Source organism: Triturus cristatus, chromosome 3_1 (genome assembly GCF_964204655.1).
Source record: "Triturus cristatus chromosome 3_1, aTriCri1.1, whole genome shotgun sequence".
Taxonomy (NCBI): domain Eukaryota; kingdom Metazoa; phylum Chordata; class Amphibia; order Caudata; family Salamandridae; genus Triturus; species Triturus cristatus.
In genome coordinates, this window is record NC_140583.1 from 232,600,088 (window position 1) to 232,618,144 (window position 18,057).

Consider the following 18,057-nt stretch of genomic DNA (forward strand, 5'->3'; position numbering starts at 1 on the left):
TTACTAAATATGATGCAAGATCTGGATTTGGTTGATGTATGGAGGGCCAGGAAGGGAGATCAACAAGGTTTCACGTTCTATAGCAAAAAATACAGTCACTCCTCCAGGATTGACTATATATTTACAGATAGATCAACCTTGAATGGCCTGGAGGGGATTTCTGTTATGCCAAGCCACCTCTCAGGTCATGCTCCAGTGCAATTTCTATATCAAATAAAAGGGCTGCAGCTCTGGCCAAGATGGACGCTGAATAGAGCTAAGCTTCTCGACCCGGAAGTTATAGAGGCTGTGAAGTCTTCCTCTTTAGAATTTTTCTCTTTAAATATGGGTTCTACAACTATGGATTTTATTTGGGATGCATATAAGGCAAACCTAAGGGGGAGGCTTCATGGCATTATCTGCTCCAAGAATAGAACTGAGGCTAGGGCACTAAAAAGTATCAAGGGAAAAATAAGTCAGTTGGAGAATGAGAGGACTGGACTAAGTAACAGGGACCCAGAGCATCTATTGCTAGTCCTGAAGGACTTAGACGAAGCAAGACAGGACTATAGAGGGAAATTAGATGCAAAGTGTAGAGCGCAATGGCATTCTAGAAATATGCAAAATTTTGAATACGGGGAGAAAGCAGGAGCCTTATTAGCCTGGAAAGCTAGAGTTGATCGTACTAGGAATAACATAAAAGAACTAATAGTAAATACCAACGGGGAGACATCAAGTAGCATCGAAGATATGCAAACTTGTCTCCTCTCTCTTTTTTCAGACCTCTATAAAGAGGACTTGGCTCCATCCCCGAGTTCCATACAATCATGGTTGAGCAACAAACTTTTGCCCTCCCTGTCAGAGGAGAGTAGGAACAGTCTAGACGCCCCCTTTACCTTGGAGGAAATAACCAAGCAAATTAAAAAATCTAAGAACAAAAAAGCTGCAGGTTCGGATTCACTTCCGAGTGAAGTGTACAAACTCCTTGCAGAAGAGTTGATCCCTGTACTGGGTACTATCTTTAACTCAGTTTACTGTCCTACTGGTAGGGTCCACGAGTCTTGGAAGTAGGCAACAATCGTTCTGATTCTGAAACCAGGCAAGGACCCCTTAAAAGCAGACTCATATCATCCAATCTCCCTGCTAAATGCCGACTATAAGATCTTTATGGGCATATTGGCGGGGAGATTGGCGAGATCGGTCCCCAAGTTGGTTCATACAGATCAGAAGGGCTTTGTTGTAGGAAGGTACATCCAGGAGCAGACACAACTGTTAATAGGTAACATCGACCTGGCCATTCAGAGATCCGATCCCTTGGCCGTAGTTGCCTTGGACGCAGCCAAGGCATTTGACAGAGTCTGCTGGGTGTACCTTTGGGAAGTATTGGAGGCAATGGGATTTGGCTCCATTTTTATCCAAACCCTGCGGAATTGTTACCAGGGAGCCTCTGCTCGGATTCTTCTAAATGATCTATTAACCTCAAGTTTTAATATTCAGAGGGTTGCCTGATCTCGCCCCTTTTATTCAATAGCTAAAGAACCTCTGGCACAAGCTATTAGGTTGGATGATACAATCTTTCGTTTTAGGTCTGAATATTACAGTTGTAAGATAGCTCTGTGCACAGACGACCTAATATTATATACAAGTGATCCTGAGGGGGTTATCCCCCAGGTAGAGGCGCTTTTGGCCGGATTCGGGTCCCTGTCTGGCTATTCAGTCAACAAATCAAAGAGAGGTAATGTGCTGGAACTTGGATCAATGGGCAGGAACAGTCAGCACAGAGTTTAGATACTTGGGGATTTACATTGTTAAAGCTCTGGAAAAAATTCCCCAGATTCATCTCAATAGAGTTACTAAAGAAATAGATCGCCTCTTCAGTAGATGGAGGAATCTCCCCTTAACCATTTATGGGAAAATCAATCTAGTAAAGATGGTCATTCTCCCTAAGCTTTCCTACCTATTCACCACTATACCTCTTACCTTTTCAAATCAGAGCATTAGTAAGGTGCAGAGTAAGATTGGGAGTTTTGTGTGGGGGGACAAGGTGGTCCGGCTGGCCTGGAAGAAACTTAGACGCAGACTTAATAAAGGGGGGTTGGCCCTTCCCGATACTAGTTTAAAAGCATTCGGATGCTACTTGTCAAACCAGAGGAGTCAGATTGGGGCAGGTTGCTGGGGGAAATGGTGAGAGTCGAAGGAGGGGGAGGTGGTGAGGCCTTTCTATACAAGTTTGGGGCTCCAAAGTTCTTTAAGTGAGTACGCCTGAAGGTTTTGAGGGCAGCCTTGGAGTTGTGGCATAAGGTTAGACTCAGATGGGGGATAGGATATTATTCGGACCGTGCCCCCATTTAGGACACGCCCGGAACACTGGGCTGCCTTAGAGACAGCTTAGCGTTGCCTATAAAGAGTGCAGGTATCATCACTTGGTCCGAGCTGGCAGATTCCGAGGGGATTCCCCCCTGGGACTATCTGAGATCTAGGATCGGTGTAGGGTTCTCTAGATTTAAATATCTACAGTTAGTGTCCTGGTTTGACGCAGAAAAAGGGGAAGTAAGAGGAAATGGGGAGATCGAAAGGTTGTGTCAATCTATCCACCCAATAAGGAAAGAAGGCTCAGTATGGTATCACCACCTAATAGAAGCTGAAGATCTCGAGATTCCTTCTTTAATGATGGTGTGGAATCAAACCCCCCTTGGACCCTTAATAGAGTCCCTTTTTGAGCCCTCATTGAAGGTATTATATAAGTATATCAAAGCCGCCAGTTTAAAAAATAACCATTTCTTCGTTATCAACAGGCTTTACTGTACCCCAGCAAAGATAGCCAAGTTCGTCCCAGCCCCACCTCCTAAGTGCCCAAGATGCTTGTCACCTTTAGCCAACGACTTACATGTCTTTTTGGAGTGTCCGGAACTGAAAATCTTCTGGAAGGAGGTTGGCGATTCTCTCAGAGATATTTTTAAGATCAATATCGATGTCAATTTGCCACTAGTCTTTTTTGGGGATGATGGTATAATTTGTCAGACAGTTTCACAGTTACATAGAGGCCTACTATTATATCTGGTTCTATTAACTCGGAGAGAGATTTGCAAGAAATGGAAAGACCCCCTATCGCCGAAAAGGGAGGACTGACTTAAGGCCACGTTTCCTATGGCCTGACTGGAATAGGAAGGCGTAGAGGATAAGCCATTAAACATCTGGCATCCTCTCATGAGTTGGGGTCGTAACTTAAGATTAATATAGCCGGTCCTATGATTACACCAAGCTCCCTCACAAAAAGGGATTGGCCGGGTGACCAAAGCGAGTGCGGTAAGCCGGGAGGCCCATAGATCGGTATAGTGGCTTCATAAGACCCGCAGAGGCTTAAATGGTGAGATGAGGACCAAAAAAAGAGTCCTTCGGAGGCCACACACCCTTAATGCACCCCCTGCAAACATGTCTCATGGCATACTAATGGTTTGGGAATAAAGTTGTCTTGGATGGTAAAGGACGTTGGGGACCAAGGAGCCCTCCTGGTACTTTCAATAAGTCGTACACCGAGGTCAGAGGCCCTGCCCCCGTCCCAGACCATTGCTACTTAAAAAAACATGGAAATTAACTGAAAAAAATCAAAGGTTACAATTAAGTTACAGTTAGGAATCAGCATTAAAAACCTTACAAATTCACTGAAAAAAAAACAAATGTTACTGGGCTGTTGTAGTTAGGAAACAGGATTAAAAAATCTTAGATATTCACTGAAAAAACCAAAGGTTACAGGTTTATTATAGTTAGGCTGACTTTTCACTCGTACGAAACCAAAGAAATTTAGCAGTTGTCATTAGTTGAGCTATCTATAACTCGCGCCCCCGCAATGCACTGCTTATGACCTCACATATTACATCACTTATGACATGGTCTGTGACATCACTGTTGACATCATCTGGTGACTGTTTTTAAAAAGTTAATGAGTGTTAAATAAATATACTCCAAGGTGTATTGATGAATCAGTGGGTGTATGAGTGCCTGTATGGATGATTTAGTAGGTGCGTGACTGACTGTATAAGTGAGTGATTATACGTGTCTCAGTGAATGTATGGGTGAGTGGCTAATTTCTATGAATGTCTGCATCAGTCTGTCAGTTGGTGTGTAAGTGGCTGCATGGGTTGGTGGTACATGAGTGCCTATCTGGTGTATTGATTGGTTGTCTGAGTGCCTGTATGGGTGCATGAATGTCTGTGTGGGTGGGTGAGGGTGGCTGTGACTCCCTGCATGGATGAGTGAGTTGGGGAATCACTAGCTGTATGGGTTCATGAGTACGGCTGAGAGGGGCTGTATGGGTGAGTGAGTGTGCATATGGCTGTATCGGTAAGTAAATGGATGTCTCAGTGGTATATGGGTGAGTAACTGCATATGTGAAAGGTAGTATATGCGAGTGTTGGAGTATATAAGTGACGTATGTTTGAATAAGTGATTGTGAGAGTAGCTGTATGGGTGAGTGCGTGCTTGTGTCAGTGACTGTACAGGTGAGTAAGTATGTGTTAGTATCAGTATGAATAAGTGAGTTAGTATGTGTATAACTGTGTAGGTTAGTAAGTGACAGTGTGAGTGACTCTATAGGTGAGTGAGTAGGTGCGTGAGTAGCTCTATGAGTGTCTGACAGTATGCGAGTGGCTGTATGAGTGGAAATGTCAGTGGCTGTATTAGTGAGTGAGTGGGTATATGAGCGGCTTTATGGGTGAGTGAGTGGATGTGTGTGTAGACCTGTGAATCCGTGAGTGGGTATGTATGTACTGGTATGGGTGTGTCAATTGTTTCAAGAAAGGTAGTGTGAAAGGTAGAGTGGGTGTATGAATGGTTACATGGGGGTGTGAGTGGCTGCATCAGAGATTCTGTGTATGACGTCATCAATGATGTCATTTGAGATGTCATAAATGATGTCACTGACCAGGTCATAAGTGGTGTAATATGTGATGTCATGAGCAGTGCAGCTAACTCTAACTGCTGAATTTCTCTATTTTTTTAAGAGTGAAATGTCAGCCTAATTAGAACGTCCCTGTAACCCTTGGTTTTTCAGTGAAGATCTATATATACATAAATATATGAGTTTAGAGGTGGAAATGGGTAGAAGATAAATATAGGGTAATAAAGGTGGTTTAGCAGTGGGTAAGAATATTGTGTTTAACAGTGTTTTAGGGTTGGGGGTAAGTAGGGGTATAGGGTGGTAAGGGTATTTAAGGGTTGAGGGATGGGTAGGGGCAAGGGGTGGTATGGGTCTTGAGTTGTAAGGGTATATTTAAGTTAAGGGGTTGGTAGGGGATAGGATGGTGAGGGTATTTTAGGGGTAGGTAAGGGCATAGGTAAATAAGAGATTGTTAAGGGTTTAGGGGTGGATAGTGGCATGCGATTGTAAGGGTATTTTTAGGGTGTAGGGGTGGGTAAGGGTATAGGGTGGTAAGGGTATTTCAGGGCTTAGCTAATTAAAACATGGAGGTTTGAAGGGGTCTTACCCCAAAAATGTAAAATTATATATATATATATATATATATATATATACAAATACCAACACATATATATATATTCACTGAAAAAACCAAAGGTGGATGATGTCATCAGTGATGTCATTTGAGATGTCATCAGTGATGTCATGAGTGATGTCACTGACCGTGTCATGAGTGATGTAATATGTGACGTCATCAGCAGTGCATTGCGGGGGCGCGAGATATAGTTAGCTGAACTAACTAGAACAGGGGAATTTCTAGGGTTTTGTACACGGGAAATGTCCAGCTAACTATAACACCCCTGAAACCAATGGTTTTTTCAGTGAATTTCTAAGGTTTTTTAAATGCTAATTCCTAACTATAACGCCCCTGAAACCTTTGGTTTTTTCAGTGAATTTCAAAGGTTTTTTAAATGCCAATTCCTAACTATAAAGTGCATGAAACCTATGGTTTTTTCAGTGAATTTCAAAGGTTTTTTAAATGCTAATTCTTATCTATAACTTATCTCTGAAGATATCATGTTTAATGATTTTGATTAGATTTCTATATTTTTCAAATTCAGTGTGTCATTTCAGTAATTACATTTAAAAAAAAATACTTTATCACCATTTTTTAAACTTATTTTTTCAATTAATACTTTTAACAATTAAAAAATATTATTTGAACTTAATGGGTTTTTCAAACATATTTTTTTATATTTGTCAAAATATTTTTTTAACTATATGTGCAAAACTTTATTTTATATATTTTTTTCCATGTTTTTGGATCTGCGCACCCAACGCAAGAGGATCCGTGCACCAAACGCGAAAGGATGCGCGCACCGTGAGCGCATTTCGCCGTTTTTTTTTTTTTAAAAAAAGGGGGCGCCAGGGGGTCCTTCTGGGACCCCCTAAGCACCTCTAGAGGGTCAGAGTATTTCCACTCTGCCACCTTTATATGTTTTACACACTTATTCCCCTTACTTAATCAGCCTCGCTTCTACCGAGGCAGAAAATGGCCGCCAACAGTTCCTGGTTTCGAAAGTAGATAGACACTCGACAGCCAATTCGCATTCAGTGCGCGATCGGGAGGGTGCGCGCTCGGTTCGGGGAGGGTGCGCTTAACGTGCGGGTACGGTCCGCGGATCCTCCGCGGCCATAGATATCACTGACTTTTTTACCCTAATTTTCTCAGGAACTACTGAACAGATTCACACCATATATGCAAAAGGCACGAGTCCGAACTGAGGACTACCTCTTTGCCAAATTTGGTGTCATTCTGTTCAGCGGTTCGGGCTGTAGCTGCGACAACAGATCCTATGGGAAATTGCATGGGGAAAACGCGTTTTGGGACCCCCCTTTTTTCTCGGCCCCCGCTTGACGGATCACCGCAAAACTTTCAGGGTAGGAGCGTAGCGGAGCTGGCCAAAAGTTTGGAAAATTTCCCGAGGTTTCGCCAACCGGCGCCAATGTTATTCCAAATAGAATGTTGCGGATTTCCTATGGGAAATAGGTCCTAACTATAACTATCTACTGGTGAGCGCTAGTAGATAATATACACACACATACATATATATACATATATATATATATATATATATATATATATATATATATATATACACACATACATATATATGTCCCACTGCAAGTGGCACTATATATATATAAGGCGGATCCTACAAGTACAGATTTGGTGTTTGAGTGGCAGGAAGAAAGTTGTGCCAGCGCTATGCAGGGGGGTGCCAGCACATTCACGAATGACAGCAACAAAGCGGGGCAGGTGGCAGCAGGTTCCCGCATTTACCCTCTGGGGGAAGAACTTGTTTTAATTTTGAAAATATAGCGCGCCCACTCTGGATGACAAATAGCGCACTACGACACCCAGAAGGCCGTGTTTTCGGCCCCGCCCACTGAGGCAGGTGCTTAAATGAAATTGCGCGCTATGCAACAGCGCAAAAAACTAGAAAAACTTCTGCGCACGGAACTCAATAAATGGTGGGAGAAACGCTCCCTGGAAAAGTACAGGGAAGTGGGGAGAGTACCACGTGGATTAAGAATACTCATTGCTCCCTCCTTTGAAAACCCTAATCGCCTGATGCTTGAGGAATGGGCAACTAACAATCTTGAGTCGTCCATGAATATGGTGAAGATTTTGATAAAGTACCCTGCCATTGATAGAGAGGTAATTTTGAAGCAAATCGATGACCTGAACCAGTTATTGGGGGCACATGAACAACAGGATATTATCACCAAGGGTCGAGGTGAAATCGATGCACGACTTCAAAAATATGAAGAATCAATAAAGGCGCAGAAAATATTCAAATTCGCCAGGGACAAGACTGACTATGAGTCGGGAAGAATCTTTACTTTCGCACGCAAGTTCGATAATGTTAAAAGGCAGGCTTTAACATCTAAAGCAGCTGTAGCCTCAACTACCAATGTGCGTCTTCCTGGCGTTATAGAATCTGACTCGGATCCCAGTTCAATGGCAAGTAGTGTATGCTCATCTGATAGTGGGCCAACCACTGGACTGACGCCTATTCCCACCGACATCTCCCCCTCTGAGGAACTTGGTTTTTTAGTGGAAGATCGCCGCCACACGTTGCGGCAAACTACTCAATCCAGGAGAGGATCAAACGAAGAAATGAGAGTAGAAAACAAAGACGGAAAGCCAAAAGGAGGAAACAACAGGGGAAAATGGAGAAACACAAAGAAGAGAAATTAAGAAATGATGTGCCATTAGACAATACTGTCATCAATCTGACCAATGTGAACCTTACCAAATCTGAGCTTGCTATATTATCCAAAGGACTGTCATTTTGCCCAAGAAGTTGCTTTAGGTATGTTCAAACCAGAATAGATGTTTTCAAATTTATACGAAAACTAAAACTACTTAAACACTTCAAGCTAAACAAAGCTTCCAGCACCGCTGCTAATATTGTGAGTTCTGACAAGGCTGGATCTCGGCTAACTGCCAGTGATGTAACGTATTTAAAAACTATTCATGCTCTTGTTGGTAATTCAGAGGTTGCGGTATGTTCAACTCAACAACAACTTTTGGATTTAGGCACTACGGGCAATTTACCAGCTGTCAGCCCATTTCATCCTAAATCTATATTCATCCCACTCATGCCGAAGGATGCGTTGGATGTATTTAGTGACTGTGTCACTCAAGACCTTAAAAATCTTAATAAAAAGATCCAAAAGTCAGCCAAACGTCAGAACTATCAAGAGCGACAATATTCCACCCTAATCAACAAATTGAAAAACAATAAGGAAATCATTGTAACAAAAGCAGACAAGGGTGGCAATGTTGTCCTTTGGTCTAAGAGTGACTACCTACAAGAGGCCTATCGCCATTTGAACAATGAATTATGTTACAGGAAGGCCACCTTTAACGACATCAAAAAGTTAAAAGACTGCATCCATGCTGAACTAGGACAATGGAAGAGGGATGGGTTATTAAACAAAAATGAACACAGTTTCTTAAAAATTGAGTTTCCAACCACTGCAGTTCTTTATTTCATCCCAAAAGTGCATAAACAACAAGAGCCCATTCCAGGTAGGCCTATCATTTCAGCTCAGCAAAGTCTATGTGAAAACATATCTAAATATGTTGACTTTTTCTTGCGTGGTTTTGTGGAGGAACTTCCGTCCTACATCAAGGATACGGGTCATTTTCTCTCCAACATATCTGAGACGGTGTGGCAAGATGGTTATTGTTTTATTGTCATGGATATTTGCTCTCTCTACACGAGCATACGTCATTGTGACGGTTTACAAGCAGTTAAATTTTATCTAGAGAAGAGAGACATTATTTTCCATCCACACAATAGTATGTTGTTACGCATGATTGAATTATGCTTATGCAACAACTATTTTTTGTTCAACCAAGAAGTGTTTCAGCAACTGCAAGGTGTAGCTATGGGGGCATGTTTCTCCCCTAGCTACGCGTGTTTACACGTGGGCTGGTGGGAGGAACATGTCTTCAGATGCATGCATGACGAATTGTATCAGATCCATGTCGTTCGTTGGTGGAGATTAATCGACGACATATGTATAATTTGGAAAGGGTCGATTGAATCGGCTAATGAATTCGTAAAGCTGATCAAAATTAACAACTTGAATCTTGAATTCACTGCCCACATCAGTGCTGAACATGTTGAATTCCTTGATGTTGAACTATATATCCACGACAGAAATATTCAGACTAGAATACACCGTAAAAGTACAGCGGGTAATTCAGTACTCCATGCGCAGAGCTCCCATCCATATCATTTACTTAAAAGTATACCGTATGGTGAGTTTTTACGCATCAAACGCATATGTAGTACAGATTCTGATTGTAATAACTGTCAAAAAGACTCATTTCAGAGATTTTTAGCTCGCGGATATACCAGAGACGATTTGGAAACAGCACTAGAGAAAGCCAACAGTACTAATCGTGATGAATATCTTAAATCAGTAATCAGGACTACCACTATTAAATCCACCCCTAAAAATGAGAGCGAGTGTAGCGAACCTGGTTGCGTTCGATTCATCACTACCTTCAGTAATCAGGACAAGGAATTGAGAAAACTGATTTATAAAAACTGGTCCATAGTGAAAACCGACCTGACTATGTCCCAATTAGTACCTGATCTACCGCAAATCACGTTCAGGAGAGCACCCTCTATGAGGGATGCCCTAGTTAGGACTAGCCCAGAGACTACCACCACGAGCACATGGCTATCTAATCGTAAAGGTTTTTTCAAATGTAGCTCATGCCGAGCGTGCAAGTTTGGCACTAACACTTACGAGTTTATGGGCGCCTTTGATTTAACCCCCACTGCTCTGAAAGGTTTTTTCACATGTAAAACTGACCATGTAGTTTATGTTCTTGAATGTTCGTGTAACTTAAAGTATGTTGGGAGCACGAAATTACAGGCATCAGTCAGAATTTTACAACATTTAAGGGTGTTAGACGGACCGGGAGGGTCGGCCGAGGACAAGGGGAGAGGTCTCCGGGGAGAGCCGTCTCCAGCGATCGTACAGACGAGTAACTTCCCCCCCACAGATGTACACCACACAAAGATAAGGTTTAACGTTCTTTATAAGCAATCTTTAGGTACGATAGATTGGTACAAGGAGGTCAGGACTTAGGGGTCCCCTCGATTCTAGTCTCTTGGTTGGGAAAGGGGGTAGCAGGACAGTCTTGTTACCAATCTGGTAGATGCGATGATATGATGGATAGCTCACAATCCTCGAGCTCGGTGTTCTAGCTGGACGGGCCGCGGCAGCGCCAGCAGGTCCCGGTGAAGGTGGTCGTTACACGGTCCGCGGCAGCGCCAGCAGGTCCCGATGAAGGTGGTGGTTACAACGGTCCGCGGCAGCGCCAGCAGGTCCCGACGAGGATGGAGGATGCAGAAGGCCGCGGCAGCGCCAGCAGGTCCCGATGAAGGTGGTGGTTACAACGGTCCGCGGCAGCGCCAGCGGGTCCCGACGAGGATGCAGAAGGCCGCGGCAGTGCCAGCAGGCAGGATGATAGTTCACAAGGCAGGGCTACGGCAGCGCCGGTAGTCCGTCAAGGATGAGTTCTTCTCGGTGTCTCTCGACTCCAGGATACAACTGCCTTCCTGCTCTGGAGCTGCCCCAGTTATAGGTCTGGCGCCCTTTGATGTCCGGACCCTCGCACTTGGAGGTCGGGAGGTCCGGGATGAGGGAGTCCAGACACCCAGCAGGGGGGTGGAGCCAGCGCCCGGGGAAGCTGGGGGCGATCGGCACATGGCGGGGGAGAGCCATCGACACTTCTTTTCTCCCATCGACCTGCCAAGTGGTCCGTTCACCTCCTGGGTGGATGGTGGTGCCGGGATGTCGGGGCCTGGCCAGGCCCAGGATTAGGGTCGAGCTGAGGCCACGCGGCCTCGTGGTGCAGTGTCCAAGATGGCGGCCGGGCCGGGCGAGGGAGCCGGTAGTGGTTCGGCCCCATGATACAGAGATGTCCGGGGGCAGGAGTCCCGTTGGGAGACGGGGTGCGGGTTGTTTCTGTGGGTAACACCTGGAGGCCCGAGGCTTGGGCCCTGTCCTGCGGGGAGGGAGCAAGCCCTTCATGTGGCCTGTCCAACATGCGTCCCCCCCAGCTGAAGGCGGGGAGAGTCACCCATCCTCTTGGGGACTCTCCTCGTCGAGGCGGAAAAAGCGTGACAGGCCATCTGCGTTGGCGTGGTCTTGGCCCGGTCGATGTTCCACAGTGAAGTCCATCCCCTGCAGGGAGATGGACCAACGCAATAGTTTGGGGTTTTCCCCCCGCATCTGCATTAGCCACTGCAGGGGTCGATGATCTGTTTGCACCCGGAAGTGGGTACCGAAGAGATAGGGCCGGAGCTTTTTGAGGGCCCACACCACTGCGAAGGCCTCCCTCTCGATGGTGCTCCAGCGCTGTTCCCGGGCCAGGAGGCGTCTGCTGATGAAGGCCAGCGGTTGGTCAAGTCCCTCGGAGTTCAGCTGGGAGAGGACCGCCCCGATGCCATGGTCGGAGGCATCTGTTTGTACGATGAATTCCCGACTGTAGTCGGGGGCCTGGAGCACAGGGGCAGTGCACATGGCGGCTTTCAGCTTCTCGAAGGCCGCTTGACAGTCTCGGGTCCAGTTGACCTTCTTCGGGTGGTTTTTGGACGTGAGTCCCGTGAGGGGCCCCACAATGCTGCCATAGTCCCTCACGAACCGCCGGTAGTAGCCGGTGAGCCCCAAGAAGGCTCGGACCTCGGTCTGCGTGACTGGAGGCTGCCAGGACTGTATGGCAGCGATTTTGAGTTGCAGAGGGGCCACCAGACCGCTTCCCACCTGGTGTCCGAGATAGGTCACGGACCCCTGACCAATTTGGCACTTGCTGGCCTTGATTGTGAGGCCGGCCCGTTGGAGGGCCTGCAGGACCTCTCGGAGGTGGTGGAGGTGATCGGACCAGTGGCGGCTGTACACAGCGATATCGCCCAGGTAGGCGGCGCTGAACTCCTCGAGCCCCGCCAAGACCTGGTTCACCAGTCGCTGAAAGGTAGCTGGGGCATTCTTCATGCCGAAGGGCATGACTTTGAAGTGGTAGTGGCCATCGGGGGTAGAAAAGGCGGATCGTTCTTGGGCCCGGGGTGTGAGACCGATCTGCCAGTAGCCCGCTGTCAGGTTGAAGATGCTGAGGTAGCGGGCAGCCCCCATGCGGTCGATCAGCTCATCCGCTCGGGGGATGGGATGAGCATCGGTTCTGGTGACAGCATTCAAGCCCCGATAGTCGACGCAGAATCGGAGCTCAGGAGTGGTGCCGGGGGCAGCAGCTTTGGGGACCAGCACGACCGGGCTGGCCCAGGGGCTGTCCGAGGGCTCGATGACCCCGAGCATGAGCATCTTTGATACCTCCTCTTGGATGCAGGCCCATACCCGATCTGGTACGCGGTACGCCCGGTGTCTGATAGGGGGACTGTCCCCAGTGTCCACGTCATGCAAGCACCAGGGGGTGACCCCTGGGGTGAGGGAAAACAAGGTAGCAAACTGCAGCAGGAGGTCCCGGCAGCCTTGGCGCTGTTCCGGGGTGAGGGCATCGGAGAGCCGGACCCCGTCCACGGAACCATCTTTCTCACGAGTCTTCAGGAGATCAGGGAGAGGCTCGGGGTCTTCTTCCGCTCCACTGTCTGTAGCCATCAGGAGGCTGAGCTCCGAGCGCACAAAGTGGGGTTTGAGTCTGTTGGTGTGGAGGACCCGGAGGGGGTTCCGTGGAGATTCCATATCGATGAGATAGGTGACGGGGCTCTTGCGTTCGACCACTTTGAAGGGCCCCGTCTACTTGTCCTGCAAGGCACATGGTTCGGTGGGGGACATCACCCACACTTGTTGGCCAGGTTCGAATTCGATGGAGGAGGCATTTTGATCTTACCATTTTTTCATGTCCTCCTGACTGGCCTCAAGGTTCGCTTTCGCCATTTCTCTGACTCGCCTGGTCTGATTGCGTAGGGTCAGGAGGTACTTGAAGACGTCTGGAGGGGTCTTCAGGGGGGCCATCTCCCAACCTTCTTTGACTAGGCTGAGGGGCCCTCGCACAGGGTGCCCGTACAAGAGTTCGAAAGGGCTAAAGCCGAGGGACTTCTGGGGAACTTCTCGATAGGCGAAGAGGAGGCACGGAAGTAGTACATCCCACTGGCGACGGAGGGGCTCCTCCAATCCCCCAATCATTCCCTTGAGCGTGCGGTTGAACCGCTCGACTAGTCCGTTTCCTTGAGGGTGATAGGGGGTCGTGAACCGGTAGGTGACCCCGCACTGTTGCCAGAGGGACTTCATATACTTCGAAATAAAGTTTGTGCCTCTGTCGCTGACGACTTCTCGGGGGAAGCCCACCCGGGAGAAGATCCCCATTAAGGCCCGGCCGACCACCGGGGCTGTTACAGTTCGCAGGGGCACAGCCTCGGGGTAGCGGGTGGCGTGGTCCACCAGTACCAGGATGAACCGATGTCCTTGTGCTGTACGGGGGTCCAGGGGCCCCACAATGTCTATTCCCACCCTCTCGAACGGGGTGGTGACAACTGGGAAGGGCTGCAGAGGTGCTTTGAGTTTGCGGCCGCTCTTCCCGCTGGCCTGGCACGTGGGGCAGGACCGGCAGTGGTTGAGGACGTCGTTCCTCATCTTTGGCCAGAAAAAGTGGGTCACCAGGCGACTGTACGTTTTGTCCTGGCCTAGGTGTCCAGCCAGAGGGACATCATGGACCAAATTTAACAGGAAGTCTCTAAAACGGAGGGGCACCACCAGCACTCGACTGGCCCCTAACTCCGCGATTCTCTGTTCACTGTACAATAGGTCGTTGTCCCAATAGATCCAATGGGCTCCGGTGGTGTCCCCTGCGCTCTGGGCGAGGGCTTGCTGGCGGAGTCCCTCGAGGGAGGGACAGGTCTTCTGTTCTTGACGGAACTGTTCCTGGGTGGGCCCCCCTTCTTGACGCCACTGAGCCAGGTTGGGAAGGTCCTGGGGCTGAGCGAGCCCTTCGGGGGTTTGCTCTGGGGGGTCGGTATTGTCGGTGTCTTCTACTGGAGCGATCGGGGGAGGAGGTGCTGGCCATTCTGGTTCTTCTGGTCGGGGGATGACACGGGCGGCCATGGACCGGGTGGTTACGCACGCCCAGTCCGGGAGGCCCAACATCCCCAGGTGCTCTCTTCTTTCTACGGCGGCCCACGGGGAACTCTCAAGATCATTCCCCAGGAGACAGTCCACGGGGGCATCATCTCGGACCGTCACCTTCAACATGCCGGAGACTCCTCCCCATTCGAAGGGGACGCAGGCCATCCGACATAGACTCTCCGAATTGTCGGCTGAACGGACGGGGCAGAGAATGTTCGGCAGGATCTGCTCTGGTTTTACCAGGTGACAGCGGACGGCCGTCACACTGGCCCCAGTGTCACGTAGTGCTTCGGCCCGGCGTCCATTAATGTTCACCCACTGACTATATTTTCTGGTGTTGGCGGGTAGGGGAGCCCGCGGGACCATGTCTCTTCCCCCTAGGCACGCTAGAACCATGGCGGCCGGTTCCCACTCTTGTTGTTCCTGCTCGTATTCTTCCTGTTCTTCGGAGATTGGTTCTCCCCCCAGGGCGGCGGCAGCTACCTGGCGGGGTCTCGGAGTTTGGTTCTGTGGACAGTTCGGGTCATTGGCGTAGTGGCCGACTCGCTGGCATCGGTGACACGTGACATTGGCTCGGAACCCCGGGCGCATCGGGGGGTTGCCCCGGCTGGCCGGGGGCGGGGTGCTGGCAGCGGGAGCGGCCGGGACGGTGTCTCTTCCTCGTCCCTGGCCTCCTCCTCCTCCTCCTCGGGGACGGTGCTGACCTTGGTGGTTCCGGTTCTGTTCGTGCGGCCCTCTTCGGCCCACTCGGGTGCTTTCCCACCGGTCAGCTTCGGCGGCGAGTTGCCGTGGGTCAGTCAATTTACTGTCGAGGAGGTGCTGTCTGAGCTCGACGAAGCAGTTGTTAGAGAGGTGCTCCCACACCATGAGATTAAAAAGTTGCTCGTAGGTCGTTACGTGGCTTCCCTTGATCCAACCCTCGAAGGCTCGGCTGAAATAGTTGACATATTCCACCCAAGTTGTACGCGGGATCCGGGTGCAGTCTCGGAACCTCTGGCGGTACATTTCGGGTGTGAGCCCATATCGGGTGAGGAGGGCCGCCTTCATGTGGTCATAGGATGACATCAGATGGTCTGGGAGCTGTAACAGGGCATCGCGGCCTTCATTGACGAACCTCCCCCATAGACCGGCTCCCCAGTCACTTCGATCGATCCGGTGGGAGGTCATGGCGATCTCGTAGGCCTTGAACCACTGTTGTATGTCGTCCTCTCGGACATACTCTTGAACGACATCCTTGGGGATGTGGACTTTCTTTTCTGTCGCTCCCGGGGTGCGCGGTCGCTCGGGCACCTCCAGTTCTTTGTTCTGCCAGTTTGCGCTCGTGTTCGTACGCTAATCTCTTTTCTTCGAGCTCTCTCTGCCTCTGTTTTTCTTCCCGTTCTTCTCGGAGCCGCAGATGTTCTAGGTTCAGTTTTTGTTCGGCTAATTTTAGTTCACCGTCCATTTTGAGCCGTGCCATTTCTAGCTCATGTAGTCTGCTTTTTTCTCTCTCTTGGATCTCTTCCTGCGAGAGACCCGTTCTTCGCTCCTCGGGAGCCGTGGTGTTCCTCTCGGATGCTGCATTGTTTTGGTCCGGGGATCTCGCGGCCCCGGTTTCTGCCCACGACTCAATGGCGTGCTTGAAATCGTCTTTGGTACTCAGGCCGGTGGTAGCAATGCCTAGTTCAATGCAGAATTGTTTCAACTCACGATGGCTGTACTCTTCCAATTTCTCCATTGTTAGAAAAGGTAGATGGACCGGGAGGGTCGGCCGGGGTCAGGAGGAGAGGTCTCCGGGGAGAGCCGTCTCCAGCGATCGTACAGACAAGTAACTTCCCCCCCACAGACAGATATCACACACGGATAAGGTTCAGTGATCTTTATCGGCACTTATTTAAGGTACGGTAAAATGGTACAAGGAGGTCTGGACTCAGGGGTCCCCTCGATTAGAGTCTCGTACGGTAGGGAAGGGGGTAGCGGGACAGTCTATTTACCAATCAGGTAATTCGGATGAGATGGTGATGAGCTCACAATCCTCGAGCTTGGTGGTTAGGTGGTATGGGCCGCGGCAGCGCCAGCAGGTCCCGGTGCGGATGGTCGATACAACGGGCCGCGGCAGCGCCAGCAGGTCCCTGGAAGATGAACGGTCCGCGGCAGCGCCAGCAGGTCCCGGTGAGGATGGTCGTTACAACGGGCCGCGGCAGCGCCAGCAGGTCCCCGGAAGATGAAGGTTGCAGAGGGCCGCGGCAGCGCCAGCAGGTCCCGGTGAGGATGGTCGGTACAACGGGCCGCGGCAGCGCCAGCAGGTCCCAGGAAGATGAAGGTTGCAGAAGGCCGCGGCAGCGCCAGCAGGCAGGACGATGGTTCACAAGAGCGGGCTACGGCAGCGCCAGTAGACCGTCAGGGTTGAGTTCACTCGGTGTCTCTCGACTCCAGGATACAACTGCCTTCCTGCTCCGGAGCTGTCTTAGTTATAGGGCTGGTGCCCTTTGATGTCCGGACCCTCGCACTTGGAGGTCGGAGGGTCCGGGATGAAGGTGTCCAGACACCCAGCAGGGGGTGGAGCCAGCGCCTGGGGGCTGCTGGAGGCGATCGGCACCTGGCGGGGGAAGAGCTCTTGACGCTTCGTTCTCCCATTGACCTGCCAAGTGGTCCGCTCACCTCCTGGGTGGATGGTGGTGCCGGGATGTCGGGGCCGGCCAGGCCCGGGGTTAGGGTCGAGGTGAGGCCACGCGGCCGCGTGGTGCAGGGCCCAAGATGGCGGCTTGACCTGGCCGGGGAAGCCGGTGGGGCTGGACCCCGTGATGAGTAGGGGTCCGAGGGCAGAGGGTCCGTCGGGAGACGGAGTACAGGGGCTTGTCACGGGGGTATGCCGGGTGGGCCGGAGCTCGGGCCCTGTCGTGCGGGGGGGGAGCCAGCCCTCTGTGTGGCCTGTCCAACATGCGTCCCCCCCAGCTGAAGGCGGGGAGAGTCACCCATCTCCTTGGGGACTCTCTTCGTCGAGGCGGAAAAAGTGGGACAGGCCGTCCGCGTTGGCGTGGTCTTGGCCTGGCCGGTGCTCCACAGTGAAGTCCATTCCCTGCAGGGAAATGGACCAGCGCAAGAGTTTTGGGTTCTCCCCCCGCATCTGCATCAGCCATTGCAGGGGTCGATGGTCGGTTTGTACCCGGAAGTGGGTACCGAAGAGATAGGGCCGGAGCTTTTTGAGGGCCCACACTACTGCAAACGCCTCCCTCTCGATTGTGCTCCAACGCTGTTCTCGGGCCAGGAGACGTCGACTGATGAAGGCCACCGGCTGGTCATGACCTTCGGGGTTCAGCTGAGAGAGGACGGCCCCGATGCCGTGGTCGGAGGCGTCGGTCTGTACTACAAATTCCCGACTGTAATCGGGGGCCTGGAGCACCGGGGCGGTGCACAGGGCGGCCTTCAGCTCCTCGAAGGCCGCTTGACAATCAGGAGTCCAGTGGACCCGCTTCGGTTGATTCTTGGATGTGAGTCCCGTGAGGGGCCCC

At 50.1% G+C, this 18,057-nt stretch overlaps 1 protein-coding gene across 2 annotated transcripts in view; it reads right to left on the bottom strand.

Moving 5' to 3' along the window:
• LIPC (lipase C, hepatic type) overlaps positions 1–18,057 on the bottom strand; it is a 756,670-nt gene that overhangs the window by 68,223 nt on the left and 670,390 nt on the right. The gene's annotated exons all lie outside the window — the stretch shown is intronic.